Source organism: Neovison vison, chromosome 5 (genome assembly GCF_020171115.1).
Source record: "Neovison vison isolate M4711 chromosome 5, ASM_NN_V1, whole genome shotgun sequence".
Lineage (NCBI taxonomy): Eukaryota > Metazoa > Chordata > Mammalia > Carnivora > Mustelidae > Neogale > Neogale vison.
Genome location: NC_058095.1, coordinates 20,325,382 through 20,334,706, shown reverse-complemented (window position 1 = coordinate 20,334,706; position 9,325 = coordinate 20,325,382).

Sequence of the window (9,325 nt, the reverse complement as noted above, 5' to 3'; positions counted from 1 at the left end):
TGCCTGGCACTCCATAGGCAACCAATCCATGTTGCTGGATATGAGAAATGAGCTGACTCTCGTTTCGAGGACCAGGAATGGGTTGGGTTTCTTATTCTGGCTGTGTGGGCCGAGACAAGTGACTTTCCCTCTCTGAGCTTCAGTCTCCTTATCTATAAACGGGGCAATGAATCCATAACAACCAAGCCCAGGGTAATGCGAGCCCATCCCAGCAGAGTACGTGATGTCTCATGCATCCAGTTAGTAATAGGAACATCATTAATGAGGTGTTAGGGCCCCTGCTTGAGAGACAGGGCACTGGGGCTCAGAACCGGGATGGGACTTACGTAGCCCATGGTACCTGCTTGGAATTGGCCTACACAGGACAGGAGCTTGGTTGTGCCTGCCTTTAAGCTGACCTTCTTCCCAGCCCCCTGGGGTCTTCCCTGAGCGCTCAGTAAATTTATTATTTTAAATTTAAATTCTACCCCAAAATTACGAGATGGTCATACTAATCATTCATAGTAATAATACCAAGAGCTCCCGTTGAAGCAAAGCCTGTGGCAAAGGGGCTCAGGCAAGGAGCCCTAGACCCCTGCCCAGCCAGCAGCTTCTAGTCTGCTCATGGCCCCAACCAGGGCTGGGGTATGCAGAGCAGTTCTGGGCCCCTGGGTTCCAGGAGGGTAAGAGAAGTCCCAACCTCAGAGGGGCCTGTCCCATCCATCACAGCTCCCTTCTGTTCTGTCACCAAAAGGGCAAACTCACTAAAGACTTGAACCAGTCCGCCATGATCCCTCCCCCAACGGGGCCAGCCTTTTGCCTCCTAAAATAGCCCAGAGCCACCATGTGCCCAGGGCGGCTCCCCACTGGTTGCAAATCCCCCTGAAATTAAATCCCCATCCTGCCCCAAGCAGGACGGCACCACCTCCTGTTCTGCTGAGCTCCAGGGCTGGCCACGCTCCCCCCAGTGGAAACCGGGACAGTCGTCCTTCACGGTGACCGAGACATAAATCCCCAAATAATGAGACAGGCGCTGGGAACACAGAACCAGACACGGTGTTAATTGGTTCACTTCTGGGCAGGCATGATGTGGAGGTCACAGCAGCAGGCCTCGGTTTCCCAGCCAGGAAAATGGGGTGGGGGGGGCTGTGATAGCGTCCTGTGCCCCTGGCTGGGTGCATTTCCTGTGCCCTCTGACCAGCCTCCCACCCAGACCTACCAGTAGCTCTTTCTGACCTGGCCAGAACGCTAACTTCTCAGATGTAAAAGGGAAGAGCAGGGTCCACTCATCCAGGTCTCAACGTAGGGAGGCCCATTTCATCCCTCCTATGATCTAGAACCATCTTCTTCCCACTAAAACCAAACCAAAATGCTCAGTCCACCTCAGCCTACAGGAGGACAAGGCAGGGAGGCAGGAGGGCCTAGCGGAGCCTCCCTGCTACTCGTGTGAGGCCGGTGATGGATTCTTGGATGAGCATGAGGTCCTCAGTTTCTAGTGATCAGAATGAGATTATCACATTAAACTTTAAAAGTCTTTGCTCAAAAAGCAGCAGCAGCAGCTGACACCCTTGACTCCCCCGACTACCACCATCACCCTCTCTTGAACCGTGGCCAGATGAGCTCCAGATCCTGGCCAGTTGGAGGCTCCACTGAACCGGGCTAGAGGCAGGGGGATGGACAGAATGACCTCTCTTGGCCTGGGCTGCTTCTGAGTTGTGGTGAGCCGACAGGGGGAGGAGCCAAGGCAGAGGGGTGAGTGTTATCTTGGGGAATGGAGTTTGGAGGGCCTCTGGGGAACCCAAGTAAGTTGGGATCAGGCAAACCTGCACTGATCAGATTACAACTCTGCCACTTACTATCCAGAGCCTGGGAACATGCCTCTTTGCTCCACACCTTGGTCTCCTCATCTGTGAAATGGGGATAACAATGACAATAACAGGGCGCCTGGGTGGCTCAGTGGGTTAAGCCGCTGCCTTCGGCTCGGGTCATGATCTCAGGGTCCTGGGATCAAGTCCCGCATCGGGCTCTCTGCTCAGCAGGGAGCCTGCTTCCTCCTCTCTCTCTGCCTGCCTCTCTGCCTACTTGTGAATTCTCTCTGTCAAATAAATAAATAAAATCTTTAAAAAAAAAAAAAATGACAATAACAGATAATAACAGCCCCTGACCCAAGGCTGACAGCTGAGATTAACTAAGACAACATACAGACCAACCTTTTCAATCTAGAAAGAGCCATGACAGTGAAGGATGACATTGTTAATTACAGAGGGAAGGACGTCGATCAGACTACAGAAAGAACTTCCTCCCAGCTGTGCATTGCAAATCAATGGGGCAAGAAGAGAGGCCAAGACACACAGGCCTGGGTGGGATGCCAAAAACATCACGCACGATCCCCCCCACCCCGCCCTGTCCAGGAGCCCATCCCCATGTCCAGACCAAACCCTTCCCTTCCTGGCCATCATCTTGCCTCCAGGGCTGCCAGCCTGTCCCCACTCTTTCCCAGTCCGAGGCTGTATCCAACTCGTGTTTGTTGCCAACGCAAAGGAAATTATTTCAGTTCCCTCACCCGGCTTGGCAAAGCTGCCTGGGTTGTATAGGAGAGGCCAGAGCTGGAGAAGAAGCTGGGAACTGGGGTTGCCCACAGCAGGGTGGCCCCCTCCCCCGAATATTGCTTCAATAGCAGCAATCAAGAAGGCAGTCGGCCTACTGGGGGGACTACCCCATACTGCCCCTGGGAGGGAAGGGAAAGGCTGAGGGCCTGGGGGTCCTCACCAGGACCTTGGCTACCTTCCCTCTTACTTAAAGACTTGCATTCAGAGCAGGGCCGGGAAAGGCCCTGACTACCAGCCAGGATCAACCCTGCAGAAATTAAGATCTTTGAATTTTCTTGACCCGCCCTTCATTTCCTGATGCTCTTACTTAGTCTGTTCAACAGAATCCTCCCACTCTGGCCCACCCCACTGGACCTTGGGGCCCGTCCCCTTCCTCAGTGTGAGAGGCTGGATCCAGAAGGATGGAGGCAGGGAGAGGCTAAAAATGACCCTGAGATCCCTAGGTCACCCTGAGCAGGAAGGAGGAAGATGGTGTGGTGGCCCTGGTCTACCTTGCTGGCCAGGGAGAAGGGCCGGCCACATCAAGGAGTCCTCCCCTCAAATTGGCTGGTGGGCGGAAGCATGCGGCCCTCACAGGCCATGAAGGAAGCCTTTCAAAAGCAGCCGAGAGGTTCCGAGAACACCCCTAGGAAGGGCTGCGTCAACATGCCCCAGGCTCTGCAGGCCCTATGTCCGGGCCCCCGGGGCTGCTCAATGGTCTGAGCTGGGAGGCAGTGTGGGGCCTAGGGTAGGAGTCTTCAGACTTTGGGGGAGTGGCTTCACCTCTCTGATCTGTAAAATGGGCCCATGGTATCCACATCATGTGGTTGTTGGGAAAAGTAAGGGACAATGTAGGGAGATGTTTCTTTTGTGCCTGGCAGAGTAGGGGCTCAGGAACTCACAGAATAAACATCTGTTGGACACAAGCCAGGACCTCCATTCTTCGTCCAGGGGATCCTGAGGGGCTAGGGATGCCTGAGTGGCTCAGTGGGTTGGGGCCTCTGTCTTCAGTTCAGGTCATGATCCCAGGGTCCTGGGATCGAGCCCCGCATGGGGCTCTCTGCTCAGCAGGGAGCCTGCTTCCTCCTCTCTCTCTGCCTGCTTCTCTGCCTACTTGTGATCTCTGTCTGTCAAATAAATATACAAAATCTTAAAAAAAAAAAAAAAGTACTGAGGGGCTATTAAGGAACTTTTGATCCAGGGGGATCATGGGTCACAGTCTCTAAGGAGATAACCACATGAGGTCAGGGAGGATGAGTGACCAGGAAAAGCCTCTCTCAGGAGGGGGACAGTTCAACCCAGACCTGGCTGATGTGAGGGACAGGCCTGCCTCAGGGTCCTCAACCTGGAATCAGACAGAGGCAGCTCTGAAAGCTTCTGATCCCTGGACCCCTCCCCAGGGGTCCTGACGGGACAGGGCTGGGGTGCCACCTGGACCTCGGGATCTTAAATTCTGCCCAGGTGATCCTGATGTGAAGGCAAAGGTGAGAACCCCTCGCCCTGCAGTTTTCCCAGGGGCCTGTCCATGTGAGTGGGACCTGGGGAGCTTGTCTAGCATCCTGGGCTGGGCCGCAACCCTCGGGGGTCAGATTTAGGGACTGGGGTGAGATCCAGCATCTGCCTCTCTAACAAGCACCCAGGTGATTTGAAAGAACAGGTGGGTCTAGAGACACATCTAGGGGACAAAGTCTGAGCTCCGAGCTTGGCAATGAAAACCCCCCACTACGAACTCCAGCCATGCCCCCATGGGACGACCCACTGCTCTGGGACACACTGACCCCTCTCTGCCCTCAGCCTGGGAAGTGCCTCTTTTCCCCCAGTAAGGTCCTGAGTGTACTCCTAGGCTGATCATGGAACCCGAAGGGTCCCACTGTTGTGGGTTTGGGATCTGTTTCCTCGCTGCCCTTGACCCCTTGGCCAGAACCCTTGTGCCATTCTGCCCATGCTTCCTGCCCGGCCAGACCCTAGGCTCTCTCACATGGCACCCAGCCTGGCACCCTGCAGGGTATGCCTCATCCTAGTTGAAGGAATACCACATCTACCCCCAGCACAGCTGTCCCCACAGCTCAGCAGGGTTGTGACCTGCTCCGAGGGCTCCTTGCTCCATCCCTCCTCCTGGGTCTCCTCCTCCAATCTCCTCTTGTGGAATCTGACTTCTTTCTCTACTCTCCTACCCTTAGCCCTGCCCTGCGGGCCAAGCCCTGGGATGGGAGACACTGCACACTTATGTTCTCCAAGCCTTGGGCGTGTCAGAAGACACCTCTATCCCTGCTGAAGAATCAGGGTCCTCCCCACTTCAGGGGACTGGCATGGTGGCCACCTCTTTCTTTTGGGAAGCAACATGGGATAGCCATAATGCCTGGGTTCTGCCACTTTCTAACTGTGTGATCTTGGCCACCTCCGTGCCTCAGTTTCCCCTTCTGTAAAATAAGAATAAACAGTACCTGTCTTAGAGGGTCACCGTGGGGATTAAATGAGCAATAGTCATTAAGTGTTCAGCAAACAGGCACACGGTAACCACTACGTGTGTCCGTTAAATAATTTTAGAAACACACGATTCTATGAAGGGGATGCTTCGCCCGTCAGTGATGTGGGTCCTGACAACGCAGCAGGTCTGGGAGGCAGGGATTAAGATTCCATTTTACAGGGTGCCTGGGTGGCTCAGTGGGTTAGGCCGCTGCCTTCGGCTCAGGTCATGATCTCAGAGTCCTGGGATCGAGTCCTGCATCGGGCTCTCTGCTCAGCAGGGAGCCTGCTTCCCTCTCTCTCTCTCTGCCTGCCTCTCTATCTACTTGTGATTTCTCTCTGTCAAAATAAATAAATAAATAAATCTTTAAAAAAAAAAAAAAAAGATTCCATTTTACAGGGCGCCTGGGTGGCTCAGTGGGTTAAAGCCTCTGCTTTCGGCTCAGGTCATGATCCCAGGGTCCTGCGATGGAGCCCCACATCAGGCTCTCTGCTCAGCAGGAAGCCTGCTTCCTCCTCTCTCTCTGCCTTTCTGCCTACTTGTGATCTCTGTCTGTCAAGTAAATAAATAAAATCTTTAAAAAAAAAAAAAAGGTTCCTTTTTACAGGTGAGGAAACTGAGAACAAGGAGAGGAAGGGACTCCCTGAGCCGACACCCAAACCTCACGTCCGTCTACAGCCCTTGGAGCCTTCTCTCTCCCGGCACCCCCGCACTCCTCACTCCTCAGGCGCCCGGCCTGGCCCAGGTGGGCTCTGTGCCCGGCACTGACAGAGGACCCTTTGTACCCCTGCCCAGGGTCACACCCTGAGCTCAGAGCCACAGCCAGACAAGCACCCTGTGTCTGGGGCTGTTTCACCGCCAGGCCTGCGGTCGTCCTGGCCTCTCCAGCCACGTGCTCTAGCTGGGCGGACGCGAAGGCCGCCCCCACCCCTGCCAGTCCCCACCCTCACCCCAGCCTCAGCAGGGTATCCCTGACCCTCCCTCAGCTGCATTCAGCCAGGAGACAGACTGGGAGGCAGCCCCAAGGAAAATACCCCCTTCTTGGTCTCCACCTTGTGCAAATTCCGGGTGGCCAGACTCTAAGGTGTCTGGGGCCCCAGAGGAAGGGACAGGCAGGGCTGAAGGGGTGGGGAATGATGTGGAGGTTATTGTTTCTGTCTCCCTAATCTTTCTTCAATCTGTTGGCTTCTCTTTACCACCTGGACTGGCATAATGGCCTTCTCACCAGCCTCCCTGTCTCCACTTCTCCAACTTTTACCTTCCCAGTTCATTCTCCACACATCAGGAGGAGCCTTTAAAAAGGGGAATCCAGGGCGCCTGGGTGGCTCAGTGGGTTAAGCCTCTGCTTTCGGCTCGGGTCATGATCCCAGGGTCCTGGGATCAAGCTCCACATCGGGCTCTCTGCTCAGCAGGGAACCTGCTTCCCCCCACTCTCTCTGCCTGCCTCTCTGCCTGCTTGTGATCTCTCTCTGTCAAATAAATAAATAAAAATCTTTAAAAAAAAAAAGGGGGGGGAAATCTGGGGACACCTGGGTGGCTCAGTGGGTTAAAGCCTCTGCCTTTGGTTCAGGTCATGATGCCAGGGTCCTGGGTTCGAGCCCTGCATTGGGCTCTCTGCTCAGCAGGAAGCTTGCTGCCCTCTCTCTCTGCCTGCCTCTCTGCCTACTTGTGATCTCTGTCTGTCAAATAAATAATTAAAATCTTTAGAAAAAAAAAAAAAAGGGAAATCCGATCACATCCTTCTCCTGCCCTACACCTCCAAGGGTTTCTCCCTCACCTTCCCCTCAGGAGAATCCTTATCCTCAGCCTGGAAGATCTGGCCTCTGACCATCTCCTCCAAACCCTCCTCCTCTTCCAACTCGCCCTTCCACTGGATTCTTCCCATAGAGTTACTGAGCTACAAACACACCTCTCCAGCTACAGATGTTACCGGTAGAGCTAACGCTGACAACAGCTAGAACCAGATAAAGGAAAAACTCCTCGTTGACTGAAATGGACAGAAGAACCCAGTGTTGGCCACAGATGTTTCTTAAAATTTAAATTCTTCCAAAATCAGATGCATTTACTCAGTCGCACAATGGCTGAGACTAAGGTCAGGAGCCTTCGGTGGATGCCGAATTGATTAATGGAACAAATCTCGAAGGCAAAATTTATACAGCACTGATGCCGGTGAAAATAATTTCAGTAAAATTAAAATGGAATTTTGAAAAAACGGGAATGTGTTCAGCCGTACCATATAGAAAAAATGGAAAAGTTGGATCAAGGAATTAAGTTGGGTGAAAAGAGTTGAAACTGGGAACCACTTTCTAAAGAAGTCTTCAGAGCTGCTATGTTTTGGTTTGAAATGTTTGCATTCAAAACATCCTAGGGGTCCAAATGTCCAGGTCAAAAGATCCTGTGCCGCTCTGATGTTTTTGTACCCCTCCCTCCCCTGCTCAGGATACTCTGGCCACACTGGGTTCTTTCTCTCCCTGGAGCACCTCGAGGTGCCCCTGATCTTGGAGCGTTCTCAAACACTCTTCTTTCTTTCTGGAACAGCACTCTTTTCCTCCCGGCCCCTACCTTGCCGTTTCATGGCTGATACCAAAAAGCCACCTCCATGAGCTGTCTTCCCTCACTGCCCTCCTTAAGGTGGATTTCTCTCCTGCCTCCTTGCCCTCCTTCTTCATTCTGTCTTATACCCCCCTTGAATTCCCAGGGCAAGCCTAGCAAGTGTAATACACAGTAGGTGCTCAATAAACATTTGTGGGATGAATGAATAAATCAGTGTCATGACAGTGGGGGACAGGGGAATGGGCTGGAGCTCACAAGGGGCCTTGGGAGAAAAAAGGGACAGGACAGAGACATACCCTTTCACCTCTATTGCCACCCCTGCCCCCCTTACTCATGATACCAAGTTCCAGAGGAGCCCATAAGCAAGAGAGAAAAGAGAAGACAGTGTTGGACCTGCTTCATCCCTGCCCCTTGCCCAGCTTCCCAAGGCCTGGGTCCCTGTGCCAACTGGCCAGCTGCCCCCCAGCTGGGCTGCCCCCCCCCACCGCCTGGCTCCCACTTTTGGCTGTGGGCTGGGCTATTTGGGGAAACTTCCTGATCTCCCCTCTGGCCTCGCCACCCCCACACCTCATCCTGAAGCCCCGGAATAGTTGTCCCAGCCTCAACCGAGGGACAGCCGCATTCCCAGGTAGCACCCAGATGGTTGAAACCGTGTCTAAAAGCTTCTCATGTCCCTCTCCCCTCAGGAGGCTGCTAACTAGGACAGCAGATCTCAGAACGAGGTCACAAGAATGCTACCTGCCCCTACACTCCCTTTCCAACCGGAGGCACATGCGCGGGGACCAGAAGTCTCCACGGCCGACCATGGAGGATGGAGGGAATGTGGGGGAGGGTGAGATGTGGAGAGAAGTGGGTTCTGTTTGCTCAGGGGGGCAGCTCTGGCCCAAGCCGGGGAGGAGACCTGGTTTCAAGACTGGACTCTGTCTCAGTGGGGATATCATTACTCTGCAGGTGCTCAGAGGGCAGGACGAGATGGTGCTGTACATAGCACAGTACCACAGTCTAGGAACAGACCTCAGGGTCCCAGGGAGATGGTTCTGGGACAGATCCCTGGAGGCCACAAGCCCATCAGAGGACTAGTTCTCTGAGTATCACACTAGCCCTGACTCAAGCCTCAGCCCTAACAGTGGTTAAGCAGGTGTGCAGACTTCTCCCACTTTCTGAAGACCACCCCTGACATGTTCCTCTTTGGGAACCCCCAAAGAACCTGAGGGGTCCAGTTCTCAATACTGTCTCCGGGTAGTTCCCCTCCCCTTGGTGAGGGATGGGGATGGTGACCAGTATGGCTCATACCTCCCCACCCTGGCCCGTCCTGAGACCAGGAGGGGAGGAAAGTCTGAGGTCCAAGGATGGAGAAGAGGCAGGTGGGAACCTGGGGGAGGGCAGTGACAGTGGTGGGACACGGTAGGTCCCAGGCTGGCCTCTCGCTGGGGCATCTGAACTGGGGAGAACTATCTGTGGATTCGGTCCTCTCCCCACCCAAGGAAACCTTACTCAAAAAAACAAACAGTCAACATAGCTGCTCCTGTGCAAGAGGCCAAGGCAGTAAGGAGAGGCCAGGCTGAGGTGGGGGCCTGGGGAGAGGGCAGGAGGCAGGGCAGGCCCCTAGCCCTGGGCCCGTTGGCGGAAGTGTTTGGAACAGGGCGGGGAGTACGCTGGTGGTTTGGAGCAGAAAGCTGGGGAGTGCGTTGAGCTTGGCTGCTTGGAGGAAAAGTATCAAGTCAGCCCCTCTCTGGTC